At 35.8% G+C, this 21,729-nt stretch overlaps 4 long non-coding RNA genes across 4 annotated transcripts; 3 read left to right on the top strand and 1 right to left on the bottom strand.

The window, feature by feature from the left end:
- The first annotated feature begins 1,186 nt into the window (after positions 1 to 1,186).
- On the top strand, positions 1,187 to 2,215 carry LOC147837685 (uncharacterized). The gene is made up of 2 exons (XR_015526449.1): positions 1,187 to 1,627; positions 1,710 to 2,215. It is a non-coding gene; the product is annotated as an uncharacterized LOC147837685 (long non-coding RNA).
- Positions 2,216 to 4,933: 2,718 nt separating this feature from the next.
- On the top strand, positions 4,934 to 6,494 carry LOC147837684 (uncharacterized). The gene is made up of 2 exons (XR_015526451.1): positions 4,934 to 5,911; positions 5,989 to 6,494. It is a non-coding gene; the product is annotated as an uncharacterized LOC147837684 (long non-coding RNA).
- A 2,718-nt stretch (positions 6,495 to 9,212) lies between these two features.
- LOC147837683 (uncharacterized) lies at positions 9,213 to 10,772 on the top strand. The gene is made up of 2 exons (XR_015526450.1): positions 9,213 to 10,189; positions 10,267 to 10,772. It is a non-coding gene; the product is annotated as an uncharacterized LOC147837683 (long non-coding RNA).
- Positions 10,773 to 13,526: 2,754 nt separating this feature from the next.
- Positions 13,527 to 18,807, bottom strand: LOC147837682 (uncharacterized). The gene is made up of 2 exons (XR_015526448.1): positions 18,672 to 18,807; positions 13,527 to 14,393 (listed from the first exon to the last, which is right to left on the bottom strand). It is a non-coding gene; the product is annotated as an uncharacterized LOC147837682 (long non-coding RNA).
- Between the last annotated feature and the right edge of the window lie 2,922 nt (positions 18,808 to 21,729).

Genomic DNA, 21,729 nt, shown 5'->3' with positions numbered 1-21,729 from the left:
TTTTTTTTTCCCATTTTATACGGTTCCTTATACAGCATCGATGTTGTAATGTCATTAACATACCTTCAGATAACTAAACTTTTGCATTTATTTAGTTGCTCAAGCGTAAAACGAGACAAAAAGCTGTTTACTCGCACGCGCCCGTCAGAATCGGCAGGCTAACGCAGAAGCTCCATTGAATATACTGGGGTAAAATATATTGCTCATATTATAAGGATATGGCGGGGGAAATGTAATTTAATGCAGTGCTTCTTGTACAATCTGAGACCCACTTTAAATCGGATATCACTCAGCTTGTGGAGATCGCTGATTTTGAAAGAAAACAGACCTTAAACGCACCGGATTTTGCATTGGCATTCAATTCGCCGGAAACGCTTAATTTACACCATGGATGCTGTAAAAGGAACCGTATAAAGTATCTCAGAATATTACACAGCACCAAAAACGTAAAAATATATATATTAAATATATTTAATATATTTTTGTCCACAGCAGACGGCAACTCGCCCTGACGCAGATTCCTGAGTCTCTGTGGTCCAATCAGGTGAGCCCTCCTCAGCGCTCGCCATGACAGCGAGACAACAGTGACGTGCCTTGTAAAAATTTGCATATGCATTCCTATAAAGCTCGTGTGCTCTGTCAGCGAGGCGGCCTTTGAGCCCTAGGCAGGGAGAACATAACCCCCGAGGACCCTCGGGGAAACACGGGCGGCCGGTAGTGGGACCTCGCTGCGAGGGTTATGGTGGGTGGGAGTAGCGAGGCCCACTCATATTCTATTTTAAACTATAGTTTCAAACTTTAGTTTACTATAGTTTGAAATAGAAACCACGGTAACTGTTATGATTAAACCTTTAGCAAAGAGCTTAGAATGACCAAGAGCAACAGACCCGGATTCCGCCAGTTTCAAGTGATAGCGATCGCTCGTCATTGCTGTCGCGATGGAAATCAGCTGCTTTTTATTTATTTATATTATTCAAAAAGCGCGTTATTGTTTCCCAAATTGTAGAGTGTCGCCTCTTGGTAATTCTATGCTCTTTGCTCCATGTCTGACTGTTGTAATGTTTTGCTTTGTTTTTCAGCTCAGTTGTTGAGCAAAGAAGGACTATTGAAGACAACAGTTGAAGACAACCGCGGGTTATATTCACGAGCGCGCGCATTATAATGTTTCCGGGCTGTTTTCTTAAAGTGTGTCTTGTTTAGATAAGTTTGCATGTCAAACTAAATAAACTATACTCTTTCTAAACACCTGTCTCGTGTTTTATTTGTCCTCTACAGCAATGCACTGTCATATAAGTCTGTTGAATGCATTTGTATGCAACATGGTTTGACAATACAGAAGTCTAACAAATAAATAGTTGTTATAAATGTACTTTCATTAGTCAACATTTGGTGTTATGGTTGTTTCATAACTATATTTATTATTATTCTGTATGTTTAAAACCAGCAAATTATACTATATATTTAACATGTCACATATACTTACTGTTATTTTAAAATTTGCCAAATAAAATGTCCTAAGACAAGAATGGATGTTGTTTTGGTTTTATGTCAACCTACTGTAGGTTTTAGGTTGACTGCAGCAGGTATAGGTATTATACACACATGCACGCACACACACACACACAAAGTGCTGCGGTGAAATGTGTTACTCTCTCCTCAATGCTGACCATGCAAAAAAAAAAAAAAACTAATTATTTTAAATGTTAAAGTTTAAAATAATTAAAAACTCAATTCTCAATAAAAAGTTACAAATAATTATATAAACAAAAATAAAGTCGGCAACACCGAAAAACCAAAGAATCCAATATTTTATTGTTATAATTATTATTTACTTAAAAAATCTCATGACAACAAACTTTTCTATTGTTTCTAATATAAATTCATAGGTGGAAACACAGCTCTGAAAAATACTTAGCAACAAACTCACAACCTGGGAGCTGACAGTGGAGCTTTTGTGTGTGGATGGTTAAGTGTATCATATGTTTTTGTGATTCCCTGTGATGATTTCTGTGCACATGTTACCTTACTGAGGCGATGGAATTTAATTTTGGCTTAGTTGCCAGAAAGATACATAAAACTGTTAACATCTGTACATTATGGCAGTATGCAATATACAATAAATGTAAGAAGTTATACGAGGAGGGGCTAACTAGCTAACAATGTAGCTTTCAAGTACACAGTTCAAGATAACAACAATATAACTTAAAACACAGCCTTATTTTAGAAACCCTCAAAAACATTTGAACACATTTTACTTACTCATTGTAGATTCTTATTTAAAGCCTAAAACATATCAGACTCTACATCTGAATTGATGGACAGAGAATGAAGCACACTCAGCAGTAAACAAATCAAACACCTGACTCCCTTAAAGGGCCAGCATTTTCTGAAAACTTTTTAAGACAGACAGCCTGTGGGAGTGTGTGGTGATGCCCAAATCATTGTTTTCAGCCTTCAAAATGCACGTCTCTATAATTAGCAACATAAAGCATCAGAGTGGATGGGACGGTAATGGTTGAACAGTAATTTGCTATTTATTGTCAAAGTTGTAATGAGTACATAAAATAAATTACTGTAATTTATTCTTTGCACTACACAATTTCATACAAAGTCTACTCCTTTTACAGTAAAATACTGTTTCCTTTTATTACAGCAAAACACTGGCTATTTTACAGTTATTTACTGCACAATCTACAGGGTAACACTGCAGTTATACTAATTAAACACACCTGATCAAACTAAATCTAAAGGTAGTGTGTTGAAGCAGGGCTGGAACTAAATTCTGCTGGGCTGCGGCCCTCCAGGAGTTTGACATCCCTGGTACATAGCATATTTTCAAAGGAACTGCCTACATTTATCACAATCATGCACATATCATTGAATAAAAACAATAAAAATATAAAAACTTCATCCAAAGCAAAAAAAAATAAATTAATAATAATAATAATAATAAATAATCTGATCCTCATGTTGTTCCAAACCTGTAGTAATAAAAAAGAAATCAAATAAAATGACGAAAAGACTCACTAGTTAACCCTTCACTATCTGTTTTACTATAATACGAGGAGTTCTTTTGAAAATGTGAATTTTTATGATAATTAATACTAGAGGATGACATTTAAAATATTGTCTAGCTAGCACATGCCCTTATGTCGTTACAAACTGTTGGGCTTTTCTGTAGCACAAAAGTTGGACTTAAGTTCGCTTCTGGTGTGCGACCGGATTTACAAAAATGTCCTGTGGTAATCCTGTGGTATTTCAGCAGTACAACATAACTTTACCACACAAAAAAATGAGCAAAGCTAAATATGACAGGATTACTACAGCACTTTCTGCAGTGAAATTTCACAGGAATTTACCATTGGATGAAGTATGTGGTTTCTCTGTTGTTTTTGTGTGGTAATACCAACACAGCTAAATATCACAGGATTGCTACAGCAATTTCTGCAGTACAATATCACAAGAATTAGCTTTTTTGTTCTGTTTTTTTCTAAAACATTTTTTTTTTCTCAGTGCAAGGTAAAATCAGTATGTTCTGCATTTAAGTCGTTTCATTAAGAAATACCTATTCTTACAAAGTAACATCACATGTATTCATATTTATTGTAAAAACTTTTCAGTGTGCAAATGTTTGTGTACTGGAATAAATTTGCAATTGAAACAACAAGATGACCGACACCCTCCATTACAAACATTACCTGCGGTATTCTATGTGGTAAACCATCAAATGTTATGTGGTAACTGTGTAGTACTTTGTTGTTTTTTGGGACGTTTTACCACATGATTCTGTGCTGTACAGTATGTGATACTCCTGTAGTATTCTTGTGGTAGTGTATCACTTTCATATTGTGGTAGTATTTACCACAGGATTCTGTTATACAATATGTAATATTCCTGGGATATTCTTGTGGTAGAGCGTGTGGTATTACTGTTATATTCCTGTAATATTTTTGTGGTAGCATGTGGTATTTCATGTGGTAAACCATCAAATGTACAAAACAAAAACCATGTGATGATTGTGTAGTACTTTGTTGTTTTTTTTGGGATGTTTTACCACAGGATTCTGTGTTGTACAGTATGTAATACTCCTGCGGTATTCTTGTGGTAGTGTGTGGTATCACTTAAACATTTCTGTGGCACCACAGGATTCTGTTGCTTAGTATGTAATACTCCTGTAGTTTTCTAGATATATTAGATGTATATAAGTTCCTATTTAAATAGGGTATATGCCGAGCTAGTGCTGTTTCCATGCTGATACACTTCCGGTGACCTGTTATTGTGAACTTTTTTTTCCCCATTTTATACGGTTCCTTATACAGCATCGATGTTGTAATGTCATTAACATACCTTCAGTTAACTAAACTTTTGCATTTATTTAGTTGCTCAAGCGTAAAACGAGACAAAAAGCTGTTTACTCGCACGCGCCCGTCAGAATCGGCAGGCTAACGCAGAAGCTCCATTGAATATACTGGGGTAAAATATATTGCTCATATTATAAGGATATGGCGGGGGAAATGTAATTTAATGCAGTGCTTCTTGTACAATCTGAGACCCACTTTAAATCGGATATCACTCAGCTTGTGGAGATCGCTGATTTTGAAAGAAAACAGACCTTAAACGCACCGGATTTTGCATTGGCATTCAATTCGCCGGAAACGCTTAATTTACACCATGGATGCTGTAAAAGGAACCGTATAAAGTATCTCAGAATATTACACAGCACCAAAAACGCAAAAATATATATATTAAATATATTTAATATATTTTTGTCCACAGCAGACGGCAACCCGCCCTGACGCAGATTCCTGAGTCTCTGTGGTCCAATCAGGTGAGCCCTCCTCAGCGCTCGCCATGACAGCGAGACAACAGTGACGTGCCTTGTAAAAATTTGCATATGCATTCCTATAAAGCTCGTGTGCTCTGTCAGCGAGGCGGCCTTTGAGCCCTAGGCAGGGAGAACATAACCCCCGAGGACCCTCGGGGAAACACGGGCGGCCGGTAGTGGGACCTCGCTGCGAGGGTTATGGTGGGTGGGAGTAGCGAGGCCCACTCATCTTCTATTTTAAACTATAGTTTCAAACTTTAGTTTACTATAGTTTGAAATAGAAACCACGGTAACTGTTATGATTAAACCTTTAGCAAAGAGCTTAGAATGACCAAGAGCAACAGACCCGGATTCCGCCAGTTTCAAGTGATAGCGATCGCTCGTCATTGCTGTCGCGATGGAAAGCAGCTGCTTTTTATTTATTTATATTATTCAAAAAGCGCGTTATTGTTTCCCAAATTGTAGAGTGTCGCCTCTTGGTAATTCTATGCTCTTTGCTCCATGTCTGACTGTTGTAATGTTTTGCTTTGTTTTTCAGCTCAGTTGTTGAGCAAAGAAGGACTATTGAAGACAACAGTTGAAGACAACCGCGGGTTATATTCACGAGCGCGCGCATTATAATGTTTCCGGGCTGTTTTCTGAAAGTGTGTCTTGTTTAGATAAGTTTGCATGTCAAACTAAATAAACTATACTCTTTCTAAACACCTGTCTCGTGTTTTATTTGTCCTCTACAGCAATGCACTGTCATATAAGTCTGTTGAATGCATTTGTATGCAACATGGTTTGACAATACAGAAGTCTAACAAATAAATAGTTGTTATAAATGTACTTTCATTAGTCAACATTTGGTGTTATGGTTGTTTCATAACTATATTTATTATTATTCTGTATGTTTAAAACCAGCAAATTATACTATATATTTAACATGTCACATATACTTACTGTTATTTTAAAATTTGCCAAATAAAATGTCCTAAGACAAGAATGGGTGTTGTTTTGGTTTTATGTCAACCTACTGTAGGTTTTAGGTTGACTGCAGCAGGTATAGGTATTATACACACATGCACACACACACACACACACAAAGTGCTGCGGTGAAATGTGTTACTCTCTCCTCAATGCTGACTATGCAAAAAAAAAACTAATTATTTTAAATGTTAAAGTTTAAAATAATTAAAAACTCAATTCTCAATAAAAAGTTACAAATAATTATATAAACAAAAATAAAGTCGGCAACACCGAAAAACCAAAGAATCCAATATTTTATTGTTATAATTATTATTTACTTAAAAAATCTCATGACAACAAACTTTTCTATTGTTTCTAATATAAATTCATAGGTGGAAACACAGCTCTGAAAAATACTTAGCAACAAACTCACAACCTGGGAGCTGACAGTGGAGCTTTTGTGTGTGGATGGTTAAGTGTATCATATGTTTTTGTGATTCCCTGTGATGATTTCTGTGCACATGTTACCTTACTGAGGCGATGGAATTTAATTTTGGCTTAGTTGCCAGAAAGATACATAAAACTGTTAACATCTGTACATTATGGCAGTATGCAATATACAATAAATGTAAGAAGTTATACGAGGAGGGGCTAACTAGCTAACAATGTAGCTTTCAAGTACACAGTTCAAGATAACAACAATATAACTTAAAACACAGCCTTATTTTAGAAACCCTCAAAAACATTTGAACACATTTTACTTACTCATTGTAGATTCTTATTTAAAGCCTAAAACATATCAGACTCTACATCTGAATTGATGGACAGAGAATGAAGCACACTCAGCAGTAAACAAATCAAACACCTGACTCCCTTAAAGGGCCAGCATTTTCTGAAAACTTTTTAAGACAGACAGCCTGTGGGAGTGTGTGGTGATGCCCAAATCATTGTTTTCAGCCTTCAAAATGCACGTCTCTATGATTAGCAACATAAAGCATCAGAGTGGATGGGACGGTAATGGTTGAACAGTAATTTGCTATTTATTGTCAAAGTTGTAATGAGTACATAAAATAAATTACTGTAATTTATTCTTTGCACTACACAGTTTCATACAAAGTCTACTCCTTTTACAGTAAAATACTGTTTCCTTTTATTACAGCAAAACACTGGCTATTTTACAGTTATTTACTGCACAATCTACAGGGTAACACTGCAGTTATACTAATTAAACACACCTGATCAAACTAAATCTAAAGGTAGTGTGTTGAAGCAGGGCTGGAACTAAATTCTGCTGGGCTGCGGCCCTCCAGGAGTTTGACATCCCTGGTACATAGCATATTTTCAAAGGAACTGCCTACATTTATCACAATCATGCACATATCATTGAATAAAAACAATAAAAATATAAACACTTCATCCAAAGCAAAAAAAAAATAAATTAATAATAATAATAATAATAAATAATCTGATCCTCATGTTGTTCCAAACCTGTAGTAATAAAAAAGAAATCAAATAAAATGACGAAAAGACTCACTAGTTAACCCTTCACTATCTGTTTTACTATAATACGAGGAGTTCTTTTGAAAATGTGAATTTTTATGATAATTAATACTAGAGGATGACATTTAAAATATTGTCTAGCTAGCACATGCCCTTATGTCGTTACAAACTGTTGGGCTTTTCTGTAGCACAAAAGTTGGACTTAAGTTCGCTTCTGGTGTGCGACCGGATTTACAAAAATGTCCTGTGGTAATCCTGTGGTATTTCAGCAGTACAACATAACTTTACCACACAAAAAAATGAGCAAAGCTAAATATGACAGGATTACTACAGCACTTTCTGCAGTGAAATTTCACAGGAATTTACCATTGGATGAAGTATGTGGTTTCTCTGTTGTTTTTGTGTGGTAATACCAACACAGCTAAATATCACAGGATTGCTACAGCAATTTCTGCAGTACAATATCACAAGAATTAGCTTTTTTGTTCTGTTTTTTTCTAAAACATTTTTTTTTTCTCAGTGCAAGGTAAAATCAGTATGTTCTGCATTTAAGTCGTTTCATTAAGAAATACCTATTCTTACAAAGTAACATCACATGTATTCATATTTATTGTAAAAACTTTTCAGTGTGCAAATGTTTGTGTACTGGAATAAATTTGCAATTGAAACAACAAGATGACCGACACCCTCCATTACAAACATTACCTGCGGTATTCTATGTGGTAAACCATCAAATGTTATGTGGTAACTGTGTAGTACTTTGTTGTTTTTTGGGACGTTTTACCACATGATTCTGTGCTGTACAGTATGTGATACTCCTGTAGTATTCTTGTGGTAGTGTATCACTTTCATATTGTGGTAGTATTTACCACAGGATTCTGTTATACAATATGTAATATTCCTGGGATATTCTTGTGGTAGAGCGTGTGGTATTACTGTTATATTCCTGTAATATTTTTGTGGTAGCATGTGGTATTTCATGTGGTAAACCATCAAATGTACAAAACAAAAACCATGTGATGATTGTGTAGTACTTTGTTGTTTTTTTTGGGATGTTTTACCACAGGATTCTGTGTTGTACAGTATGTAATACTCCTGCGGTATTCTTGTGGTAGTGTGTGGTATCACTTAAACATTTCTGTGGCACCACAGGATTCTGTTGCTTAGTATGTAATACACCTGTAGTTTTCTAGATATATTAGATGTATATAAGTTCCTATTTAAATAGGGTATATGCCGAGCTAGTGCTGTTTCCATGCTGATACACTTCCGGTGACCTGTTATTGTGAACTTTTTTTTCCCATTTTATACGGTTCCTTATACAGCATCGATGTTGTAATGTCATTAACATACCTTCAGTTAAATAAACTTTTGCATTTATTTAGTTGCTCAAGCGTAAAACGAGACAAAAAGCTGTTTACTCGCACGCGCCCGTCAGAATCGGCAGGCTAACGCAGAAGCTCCATTGAATATACTGGGGTAAAATATATTGCTCATATTATAAGGATATGGCGGGGGAAATGTAATTTAATGCAGTGCTTCTTGTACAATCTGAGACCCACTTTAAATCGGATATCACTCAGCTTGTGGAGATCGCTGATTTTGAAAGAAAACAGACCTTAAACGCACCGGATTTTGCATTGGCATTCAATTCGCCGGAAACGCTTAATTTACACCATGGATGCTGTAAAAGGAACCGTATAAAGTATCTCAGAATATTACACAGCACCAAAAACGTAAAAATATATATATTAAATATATTTAATATATTTTTGTCCACAGCAAACGGCAACCCGCCCTGACGCAGATTCCTGAGTCTCTGTGGTCCAATCAGGTGAGCCCTCCTCAGCGCTCGCCATGACAGCGAGACAACAGTGACGTGCCTTGTAAAAATTTGCATATGCATTCCTATAAAGCTCGTGTGCTCTGTCAGCGAGGCGGCCTTTGAGCCCTAGGCAGGGAGAACACAACCCCGAGGACCCTCGGGGAAACACGGGCGGCCGGTAGTGGGACCTCGCTGCGAGGGTTATGGTGGGTGGGAGTAGCGAGGCCCACTCATCTTCTATTTTAAACTATAGTTTCAAACTTTAGTTTACTATAGTTTGAAATAGAAACCACGGTAACTGTTATGATTAAACCTTTAGCAAAGAGCTTAGAATGACCAAGAGCAACAGACCCGGATTCCGCCAGTTTCAAGTGATAGCGATCGCTCGTCATTGCTGTCGCGATGGAAAGCAGCTGCTTTTTATTTATTTATATTATTCAAAAAGCGCGTTATTGTTTCCCAAATTGTAGAGTGTCGCCTCTTGGTAATTCTATGCTCTTTGCTCCATGTCTGACTGTTGTAATGTTTTGCTTTGTTTTTCAGCTCAGTTGTTGAGCAAAGAAGGACTATTGAAGACAACAGTTGAAGACAACCGCGGGTTATATTCACGAGCGCGCGCATTATAATGTTTCCGGGCTGTTTTCTGAAAGTGTGTCTTGTTTAGATAAGTTTGCATGTCAAACTAAATAAACTATACTCTTTCTAAACACCTGTCTCGTGTTTTATTTGTCCTCTACAGCAATGCACTGTCATATAAGTCTGTTGAATGCATTTGTATGCAACATGGTTTGACAATACAGAAGTCTAACAAATAAATAGTTGTTATAAATGTACTTTCATTAGTCAACATTTGGTGTTATGGTTGTTTCATAACTATATTTATTATTATTCTGTATGTTTAAAACCAGCAAATTATACTATATATTTAACATGTCACATATACTTACTGTTATTTTAAAATTTGCCAAATAAAATGTCCTAAGACAAGAATGGGTGTTGTTTTGGTTTTATGTCAACCTACTGTAGGTTTTAGGTTGACTGCAGCAGGTATAGGTATTATACACACATGCACACACACACACACACACAAAGTGCTGCGGTGAAATGTGTTACTCTCTCCTCAATGCTGACTATGCAAAAAAAAAACTAATTATTTTAAATGTTAAAGTTTAAAATAATTAAAAACTCAATTCTCAATAAAAAGTTACAAATAATTATATAAACAAAAATAAAGTCGGCAACACCGAAAAACCAAAGAATCCAATATTTTATTGTTATAATTATTATTTACTTAAAAAATCTCATGACAACAAACTTTTCTATTGTTTCTAATATAAATTCATAGGTGGAAACACAGCTCTGAAAAATACTTAGCAACAAACTCACAACCTGGGAGCTGACAGTGGAGCTTTTGTGTGTGGATGGTTAAGTGTATCATATGTTTTTGTGATTCCCTGTGATGATTTCTGTGCACATGTTACCTTACTGAGGCGATGGAATTTAATTTTGGCTTAGTTGCCAGAAAGATACATAAAACTGTTAACATCTGTACATTATGGCAGTATGCAATATACAATAAATGTAAGAAGTTATACGAGGAGGGGCTAACTAGCTAACAATGTAGCTTTCAAGTACACAGTTCAAGATAACAACAATATAACTTAAAACACAGCCTTATTTTAGAAACCCTCAAAAACATTTGAACACATTTTACTTACTCATTGTAGATTCTTATTTAAAGCCTAAAACATATCAGACTCTACATCTGAATTGATGGACAGAGAATGAAGCACACTCAGCAGTAAACAAATCAAACACCTGACTCCCTTAAAGGGCCAGCATTTTCTGAAAACTTTTTAAGACAGACAGCCTGTGGGAGTGTGTGGTGATGCCCAAATCATTGTTTTCAGCCTTCAAAATGCACGTCTCTATGATTAGCAACATAAAGCATCAGAGTGGATGGGACGGTAATGGTTGAACAGTAATTTGCTATTTATTGTCAAAGTTGTAATGAGTACATAAAATAAATTACTGTAATTTATTCTTTGCACTACACAGTTTCATACAAAGTCTACTCCTTTTACAGTAAAATACTGTTTCCTTTTATTACAGCAAAACACTGGCTATTTTACAGTTATTTACTGCACAATCTACAGGGTAACACTGCAGTTATACTAATTAAACACACCTGATCAAACTAAATCTAAAGGTAGTGTGTTGAAGCAGGGCTGGAACTAAATTCTGCTGGGCTGCGGCCCTCCAGGAGTTTGACATCCCTGGTACATATAGCATATTTTCAAAGGAACTGCCTACATTTATCACAATCATGCACATATCATTGAATAAAAACAATAAAAATATAAAAACTTCATCCAAAGCAAAAAAAATAAATTAATAATAATAATAATAATAAATAATCTGATCCTCATGTTGTTCCAAACCTGTAGTAATAAAAAAGAAATCAAATAAAATGACGAAAAGACTCACTAGTTAACCCTTCACTATCTGTTTTACTATAATACGAGGAGTTCTTTTGAAAATGTGAATTTTTATGATAATTAATACTAGAGGATGACATTTAAAATATTGTCTAGCTAGCACATGCCCTTATGTCGTTACAAACTGTTGGGCTTTTCTGTAGCACAAAAGTTGGACTTAAGTTCGCTTCTGGTGTGCGACCGGATTTACAAAAATGTCCTGTGGTAATCCTGTGGTATTTCAGCAGTACAACATAACTTTACCACACAAAAAAATGAGCAAAGCTAAATATGACAGGATTACTACAGCACTTTCTGCAGTGAAATTTCACAGGAATTTACCATTGGATGAAGTATGTGGTTTCTCTGTTGTTTTTGTGTGGTAATACCAACACAGCTAAATATCACAGGATTGCTACAGCAATTTCTGCAGTACAATATCACAAGAATTAGCTTTTTTGTTCTGTTTTTTTCTAAAACATTTTTTTTTTCTCAGTGCAAGGTAAAATCAGTATGTTCTGCATTTAAGTCGTTTCATTAAGAAATACCTATTCTTACAAAGTAACATCACATGTATTCATATTTATTGTAAAAACTTTTCAGTGTGCAAATGTTTGTGTACTGGAATAAATTTGCAATTGAAACAACAAGATGACCGACACCCTCCATTACAAACATTACCTGCGGTATTCTATGTGGTAAACCATCAAATGTTATGTGGTAACTGTGTAGTACTTTGTTGTTTTTTGGGACGTTTTACCACATGATTCTGTGCTGTACAGTATGTGATACTCCTGTAGTATTCTTGTGGTAGTGTATCACTTTCATATTGTGGTAGTATTTACCACAGGATTCTGTTATACAATATGTAATATTCCTGGGATATTCTTGTGGTAGAGCGTGTGGTATTACTGTTATATTCCTGTAATATTTTTGTGGTAGCATGTGGTATTTCATGTGGTAAACCATCAAATGTACAAAACAAAAACCATGTGATGATTGTGTAGTACTTTGTTGTTTTTTTTGGGATGTTTTACCACAGGATTCTGTGTTGTACAGTATGTAATACTCCTGCGGTATTCTTGTGGTAGTGTGTGGTATCACTTAAACATTTCTGTGGCACCACAGGATTCTGTTGCTTAGTATGTAATACACCTGTAGTTTTCTAGATATATTAGATGTATATAAGTTCCTATTTAAATAGGGTATATGCCGAGCTAGTGCTGTTTCCATGCTGATACACTTCCGGTGACCTGTTATTGTGAACTTTTTTTTCCCATTTTATACGGTTCCTTATACAGCATCGATGTTGTAATGTCATTAACATACCTTCAGTTAAATAAACTTTTGCATTTATTTAGTTGCTCAAGCGTAAAACGAGACAAAAAGCTGTTTACTCGCACGCGCCCGTCAGAATCGGCAGGCTAACGCAGAAGCTCCATTGAATATACTGGGGTAAAATATATTGCTCATATTATAAGGATATGGCGGGGGAAATGTAATTTAATGCAGTGCTTCTTGTACAATCTGAGACCCACTTTAAATCGGATATCACTCAGCTTGTGGAGATCGCTGATTTTGAAAGAAAACAGACCTTAAACGCACCGGATTTTGCATTGGCATTCAATTCGCCGGAAACGCTTAATTTACACCATGGATGCTGTAAAAGGAACCGTATAAAGTATCTCAGAATATTACACAGCACCAAAAACGTAAAAATATATATATTAAATATATTTAATATATTTTTGTCCACAGCAAACGGCAACCCGCCCTGACGCAGATTCCTGAGTCTCTGTGGTCCAATCAGGTGAGCCCTCCTCAGCGCTCGCCATGACAGCGAGACAACAGTGACGTGCCTTGTAAAAATTTGCATATGCATTCCTATAAAGCTCGTGTGCTCTGTCAGCGAGGCGGCCTTTGAGCCCTAGGCAGGGAGAACACAACCCCGAGGACCCTCGGGGAAACACGGGCGGCCGGTAGTGGGACCTCGCTGCGAGGGTTATGGTGGGTGGGAGTAGCGAGGCCCACTCATCTTCTATTTTAAACTATAGTTTCAAACTTTAGTTTACTATAGTTTGAAATAGAAACCACGGTAACTGTTATGATTAAACCTTTAGCAAAGAGCTTAGAATGACCAAGAGCAACAGACCCGGATTCCGCCAGTTTCAAGTGATAGCGATCGCTCGTCATTGCTGTCGCGATGGAAAGCAGCTGCTTTTTATTTATTTATATTATTCAAAAAGCGCGTTATTGTTTCCCAAATTGTAGAGTGTCGCCTCTTGGTAATTCTATGCTCTTTGCTCCATGTCTGACTGTTGTAATGTTTTGCTTTGTTTTTCAGCTCAGTTGTTGAGCAAAGAAGGACTATTGAAGACAACAGTTGAAGACAACCGCGGGTTATATTCACGAGCGCGCGCATTATAATGTTTCCGGGCTGTTTTCTGAAAGTGTGTCTTGTTTAGATAAGTTTGCATGTCAAACTAAATAAACTATACTCTTTCTAAACACCTGTCTCGTGTTTTATTTGTCCTCTACAGCAATGCACTGTCATATAAGTCTGTTGAATGCATTTGTATGCAACATGGTTTGACAATACAGAAGTCTAACAAATAAATAGTTGTTATAAATGTACTTTCATTAGTCAACATTTGGTGTTATGGTTGTTTCATAACTATATTTATTATTATTCTGTATGTTTAAAACCAGCAAATTATACTATATATTTAACATGTCACATATACTTACTGTTATTTTAAAATTTGCCAAATAAAATGTCCTAAGACAAGAATGGGTGTTGTTTTGGTTTTATGTCAACCTACTGTAGGTTTAAGGTTGAGAGCAGCAGGTATAGGTATTATACACACATGCACACACACACACAAAGTGCTGCGGTGAAATGTGTTACTCTCTCCTCAATGCTGACCATGCAAAAAAAAAAAAAACTAATTATTTTAAATGTTAAAGTTTAAAATAATTAAAAACTCAATTCTCAATAAAAAGTTACAAATAATTATATAAACAAAAATAAAGTCGGCAACACCGAAAAACCAAAGAATCCAATATTTTATTGTTATAATTATTATTTACTTAAAAAATCTCATGACAACAAACTTTTCTATTGTTTCTAATATAAATTCATAGGTGGAAACACAGCTCTGAAAAATACTTAGCAACAAACTCACAACCTGGGAGCTGACAGTGGAGCTTTTGTGTGTGGATGGTTAAGTGTATCATATGTTTTTGTGATTCCCTGTGATGATTTCTGTGCACATGTTACCTTACTGAGGCGATGGAATTTAATTTTGGCTTAGTTGCCAGAAAGATACATAAAACTGTTAACATCTGTACATTATGGCAGTATGCAATATACAATAAATGTAAGAAGTTATACGAGGAGGGGCTAACTAGCTAACAATGTAGCTTTCAAGTACACAGTTCAAGATAACAACAATATAACTTAAAACACAGCCTTATTTTAGAAACCCTCAAAAACATTTGAACACATTTTACTTACTCATTGTAGATTCTTATTTAAAGCCTAAAACATATCAGACTCTACATCTGAATTGATGGACAGAGAATGAAGCACACTCAGCAGTAAACAAATCAAACACCTGACTCCCTTAAAGGGCCAGCATTTTCTGAAAACTTTTTAAGACAGACAGCCTGTGGGAGTGTGTGGTGATGCCCAAATCATTGTTTTCAGCCTTCAAAATGCACGTCTCTATAATTAGCAACATAAAGCATCAGAGTGGATGGGACGGTAATGGTTGAACAGTAATTTGCTATTTATTGTCAAAGTTGTAATGAGTACATAAAATAAATTACTGTAATTTATTCTTTGCACTACACAATTTCATACAAAGTCTACTCCTTTTACAGTAAAATACTGTTTCCTTTTATTACAGCAAAACACTGGCTATTTTACAGTTATTTACTGCACAATCTACAGGGTAACACTGCAGTTATACTAATTAAACACACCTGATCAAACTAAATCTAAAGGTAGTGTGTTGAAGCAGGGCTGGAACTAAATTCTGCTGGGCTGCGGCCCTCCAGGAGTTTGACATCCCTGGTACATATAGCATATTTTCAAAGGAACTGCCTACATTTATCACAATCATGCACATATTATTGAATAAAAACAATAAAAATATAAAAACTTCATCCAAAGCAAAAAAAATAAATTAATAATAATAATAATAATAAATAATCTGATCCTCATGTTGTTCCAAACCTGTAGTAATAAAAAAGAAATCAAATAAAATGACGAAAAGACTCACTAGTTAACCCTTCACTATCTGTTTTACTATAATACGAGGAGTTCTTTTGAAAATGTGAATTTTTATGATAATTAATACTAGAGGATGACATTTAAAATATTGTCTAGCTAGCACATGCCCTTATGTCGTTACAAACTGTTGGGCTTTTCTGTAGCACAAAAGTTGGACTTAAGTTCGCTTCTGGTGTGCGACCGGATTTACAAAAATGTCCTGTGGTAATCCTGTGGTATTTCAGCAGTACAACATAAATTTACCACACAAAAAAATGAGCAAAGCTAAATATGACAGGATTACTACAGCACTTTCTGCAGTAAAATTTCACAGGAATTTACCATTGGATGAAGTATGTGGTTTCTCTGTTGTTTTTGTGTGGTAATACCAACACAGCTAAATATCACAGGATTGCTACAGCAATTTCTGCAGTACAATATCACAAGAATTAGCTTTTTTGTTCTGTTTTTTTCTAAAACATTTTTTTTTTCTCAGTGCAAGGTAAAATCAGTATGTTCTGCATTTAAGTCGTTTCATTAAGAAATACCTATTCTTACAAAGTAACATCACATGTATTCATATTTATTGTAAAAACTTTTCAGTGTGCAAATGTTTGTGTACTGGAATAAATTTGCAATTGAAACAACAAGATGACCGACACCCTCCATTACAAACATTACCTGCGGTATTCTATGTGGTAAACCATCAAATGTTATGTGGTAACTGTGTAGTACTTTGTTGTTTTTTGGGACGTTTTACCACATGATTCTGTGCTGAACAGTATGTGATACTCCTGTAGTATTCTTGTGGTAGTGTATCACTTTCATATTGTGGTAGTATTTACCACAGGATTCTGTTATACAATATGTAATATTCCTGGGATATTCTTGTGGTAGAGCGTGTGGTATTACTGTTATATTCCTGTAATATTTTTGTGGTAGCATGTGGTATTTCATGTGGTAAACCATCAAATGTACAAAACAAAAACCATGTGATGATTGTGTAGTACTTTGTTGTTTTTTTTGGGATGTTTTACCACAGGATTCTGTGTTGTACAGTATGTAATACTCCTGCGGTATTCTTGTGGTAGTGTGTGGTATCACTTAAACATTTCTGTGGCACCACAGGATTCTGTTGCTTAGTATGTAATACTCCTGTAGTTTTCTAGATATATTAGATGTATATAAGTTCCTATTTAAATAGGGTATATGCCGAGCTAGTGCTGTTTCCATGCTGATACACTTCCGGTGACCTGTTATTGTGAACTTTTTTTTTCCCATTTTATACGGTTCCTTATACAGCATCGATGTTGTAATGTCATTAACATACCTTCAGTTAACTAAACTTTTGCATTTATTTAGTTGCTCAAGCGTAAAACGAGACAAAAAGCTGTTTACTCGCACGCGCCCGTCAGAATCGGCAGGCTAACGCAGAAGCTCCATTGAATATACTGGGGTAAAATATATTGCTCATATTATAAGGATATGGCGGGGGAAATGTAATTTAATGCAGTGCTTCTTGTACAATCTGAGACCCACTTTAAATCGGATATCACTCAGCTTGTGGAGATCGCTGATTTTGAAAGAAAACAGACCTTAAACGCACCAGATTTTGCATTGGCATTCAATTCGCCGGAAACGCTTAATTTACACCATGGATGCTGTAAAAGGAACCGTATAAAGTATCTCAGAATATTACACAGCACCAAAAACGTAAAAATATATATATTAAATATATTTAATATATTTTTGTCCACAGCAGACGGCAACTCGCCCTGACGCAGATTCCTGAGTCTCTGTGGTCCAATCAGGTGAGCCCTCCTCAGCGCTCGCCATGACAGCGAGACAACAGTGACGTGCCTTGTAAAAATTTGCATATGCATTCCTATAAAGCTCGTGTGCTCTGTCAGCGAGGCGGCCTTTGAGCCCTAGGCAGGGAGAACATAACCCCCGAGGACCCTCGGGGAAACACGGGCGGCCGGTAGTGGGACCTCGCTGCGAGGATTATGGTGGGTGGGAGTAGCGAGGCCCACTCATATTCTATTTTAAACTATAGTTTCAAACTTTAGTTTACTATAGTTTGAAATAGAAACCACGGTAACTGTTATGATTAAACCTTTAGCAAAGAGCTTAGAATGACCAAGAGCAACAGACCCGGATTCCGCCAGTTTCAAGTGATAGCGATCGCTCGTCATTGCTGTCGCGATGGAAATCAGCTGCTTTTTATTTATTTATATTATTCAAAAAGCGCGTTATTGTTTCCCAAATTGTAGAGTGTCGCCTCTTGGTAATTCTATGCTCTTTGCTCCATGTCTGACTGTTGTAATGTTTTGCTTTGTTTTTCAGCTCAGTTGTTGAGCAAAGAAGGACTATTGAAGACAACAGTTGAAGACAACCGCGGGTTATATTCACGAGCGCGCGCATTATAATGTTTCCGGGCTGTTTTCTTAAAGTGTGTCTTGTTTAGATAAGTTTGCATGTCAAACTAAATAAACTATACTCTTTCTAAACACCTGTCTCGTGTTTTATTTGTCCTCTACAGCAATGCACTGTCATATAAGTCTGTTGAATGCATTTGTATGCAACATGGTTTGACAATACAGAAGTCTAACAAATAAATAGTTGTTATAAATGTACTTTCATTAGTCAACATTTGGTGTTATGGTTGTTTCATAACTATATTTATTATTATTCTGTATGTTTAAAACCAGCAAATTATACTATATATTTAACATGTCACATATACTTACTGTTATTTTAAAATTTGCCAAATAAAATGTCCTAAGACAAGAATGGATGTTGTTTTGGTTTTATGTCAACCTACTGTAGGTTTTAGGTTGACTGCAGCAGGTATAGGTATTATACACACATGCACGCACACACACACACACAAAGTGCTGCGGTGAAATGTGTTACTCTCTCCTCAATGCTGACCATGCAAAAAAAAAAAAAAAAACTAATTATTTTAAATGTTAAAGTTTAAAATAATTAAAAACTCAATTCTCAATAAAAAGTTACAAATAATTATATAAACAAAAATAAAGTCGGCAACACCGAAAAACCAAAGAATCCAATATTTTATTGTTATAATTATTATTTACTTAAAAAATCTCATGACAACAAACTTTTCTATTGTTTCTAATATAAATTCATAGGTGGAAACACAGCTCTGAAAAATACTTAGCAACAAACTCACAACCTGGGAGCTGACAGTGGAGCTTTTGTGTGTGGATGGTTAAGTGTATCATATGTTTTTGTGATTCCCTGTGATGATTTCTGTGCACATGTTACCTTACTGAGGCGATGGAATTTAATTTTGGCTTAGTTGCCAGAAAGATACATAAAACTGTTAACATCTGTACATTATGGCAGTATGCAATATACAATAAATGTAAGAAGTTATACGAGGAGGGGCTAACTAGCTAACAATGTAGCTTTCAAGTACACAGTTCAAGATAACAACAATATAACTTAAAACACAGCCTTATTTTAGAAACCCTCAAAAACATTTGAACACATTTTACTTACTCATTGTAGATTCTTATTTAAAGCCTAAAACATATCAGACTCTACATCTGAATTGATGGACAGAGAATGAAGCACACTCAGCAGTAAACAAATCAAACACCTGACTCCCTTAAAGGGCCAGCATTTTCTGAAAACTTTTTAAGACAGACAGCCTGTGGGAGTGTGTGGTGATGCCCAAATCATTGTTTTCAGCCTTCAAAATGCACGTCTCTATAATTAGCAACATAAAGCATCAGAGTGGATGGGACGGTAATGGTTGAACAGTAATTTGCTATTTATTGTCAAAGTTGTAATGAGTACATAAAATAAATTACTGTAATTTATTCTTTGCACTACACAATTTCATACAAAGTCTACTCCTTTTACAGTAAAATACTGTTTCCTTTTATTACAGCAAAACACTGGCTATTTTACAGTTATTTACTGCACAATCTACAGGGTAACACTGCAGTTATACTAATTAAACACACCTGATCAAACTAAATCTAAAGGTAGTGTGTTGAAGCAGGGCTGGAACTAAATTCTGCTGGGCTGCGGCCCTCCAGGAGTTTGACATCCCTGGTACATATAGCATATTTTCAAAGGAACTGCCTACATTTATCACAATCATGCACATATCATTGAATAAAAACAATAAAAATATAAAAACTTCATCCAAAGCAAAAAAAAAATAAATTAATAATAATAATAATAATAAATAATCTGATCCTCATGTTGTTCCAAACCTGTAGTAATAAAAAAGAAATCAAATAAAATGACGAAAAGACTCACTAGTTAACCCTTCACTATCTGTTTTACTATAATACGAGGAGTTCTTTTGAAAATGTGAATTTTTATGATAATTAATACTAGAGGATGACATTTAAAATATTGTCTAGCTAGCACATGCCCTTATGTCGTTACAAACTGTTGGGCTTTTCTGTAGCACAAAAGTTGGACTTAAGTTCGCTTCTGGTGTGCGACCGGATTTACAAAAATGTCCTGTGGTAATCCTGTGGTATTTCAGCAGTACAACATAACTTTACCACACAAAAAAATGAGCAAAGCTAAATATGACAGGATTACTACAGCACTTTCTGCAGTAAAATTTCACAGGAATTTACCATTGGATGAAGTATGTGGTTTCTCTGTTGTTTTTGTGTGGTAATACCAACACAGCTAAATATCACAGGATTGCTACAGCAATTTCTGCAGTACACAGGGGCGCCTCCAAGGGGTGGCCAGGGGTGGCCACGGCCACCCCTCGGTAAACTCTGGCCACCCCTGTGGCCACCCCTTTGGCCACCCCAATATAAATTTGCGGTTGACATTATTGATTTAAATGAACTTATAAATTCCCAATATTTAGATAAATAAATAAATAAAATGCCGTCACTAAATTATTGTTGGTGTTACTGACGTAGCTCTCCCCCTCTGGTTCAATGCTGGTGAAAGCAAACTGACGCATGCGCGCGGAAAACCATTCTCGCGTGCCTTACGCACTCCTGTGTGAATCCCGGTTTGTTGTTTGCATGCACGCCGACATAATAGGCACCGCTCATGCGCAGTGAAACCGGAGTAACAGCCTTTTGTGTAGAAGTGTCGGCACGCAGCGAGTTTTGAAAGTCGGTTAAAGTTTATATAATATGATGATGATGATGATGATGATGTTACTTTCACTAAGCATGCCTTTAAAGCAGAAAGGAGGGATAATGAGTCAGGGAGGTAAGACTTCATAACATGATTTATCAGCCATGATCTGGTTCTAAGACCACAGATAATTCTATAATACATTTTTTGTATTCTTTAGAATTGTCATAATTAATTTTCATGCAAAAGGTTTCTTAAGTGATGTTGGCATATCACTCCAGTTGTTGTTTTCCAGTAATATTTAGGACTGATTTCTGTTATTTATTCAGAATATTAATTGTATATTAATATTAATTGTATTTATTTAGAATAAATATAAATAAATTGTTATATTTATTGAATAACAAATCTAACAATTCAAGAGAGGTGGGGGGTGTATAGGGTGGTTCGCCCAGGGTGTCATTTAAACTAGAACCGCCATACCCTCCCCGATCGTCCTTGACAGCACGCGCACACCTTCAATAGACAGCAATGGCAATTTAATATTTACCTTAAGCTACAGTATATCAATAGAAGAAGCTGCATTAATAAAATGGTTCAAAAAGCAATATGGATAAATAATATTATTAGGTATAGTGAGTGTGTATAGTAATGCCCTTTGTTCAGTTTGTTCATTTGTTTGGGTAATTAATAAACTCATTATTCTTTCATTCATTTTCTTTTCGGCTTAGTCCCTTTATTAATCCAGGGTCACCACAGCAGAATGAACCGCCAACTTATC

The sequence above is a fragment of the Danio rerio genome, chromosome 25 (genome assembly GCF_052040795.2).
Source record: "Danio rerio strain M-AB ecotype USA chromosome 25, GRCz13ab, whole genome shotgun sequence".
Classification (NCBI taxonomy): domain Eukaryota; kingdom Metazoa; phylum Chordata; class Actinopteri; order Cypriniformes; family Danionidae; genus Danio; species Danio rerio.
The sequence above is the reverse complement of the archived record's forward strand: the minus strand, read 5'-3'. Positions and strand labels throughout refer to the sequence as shown.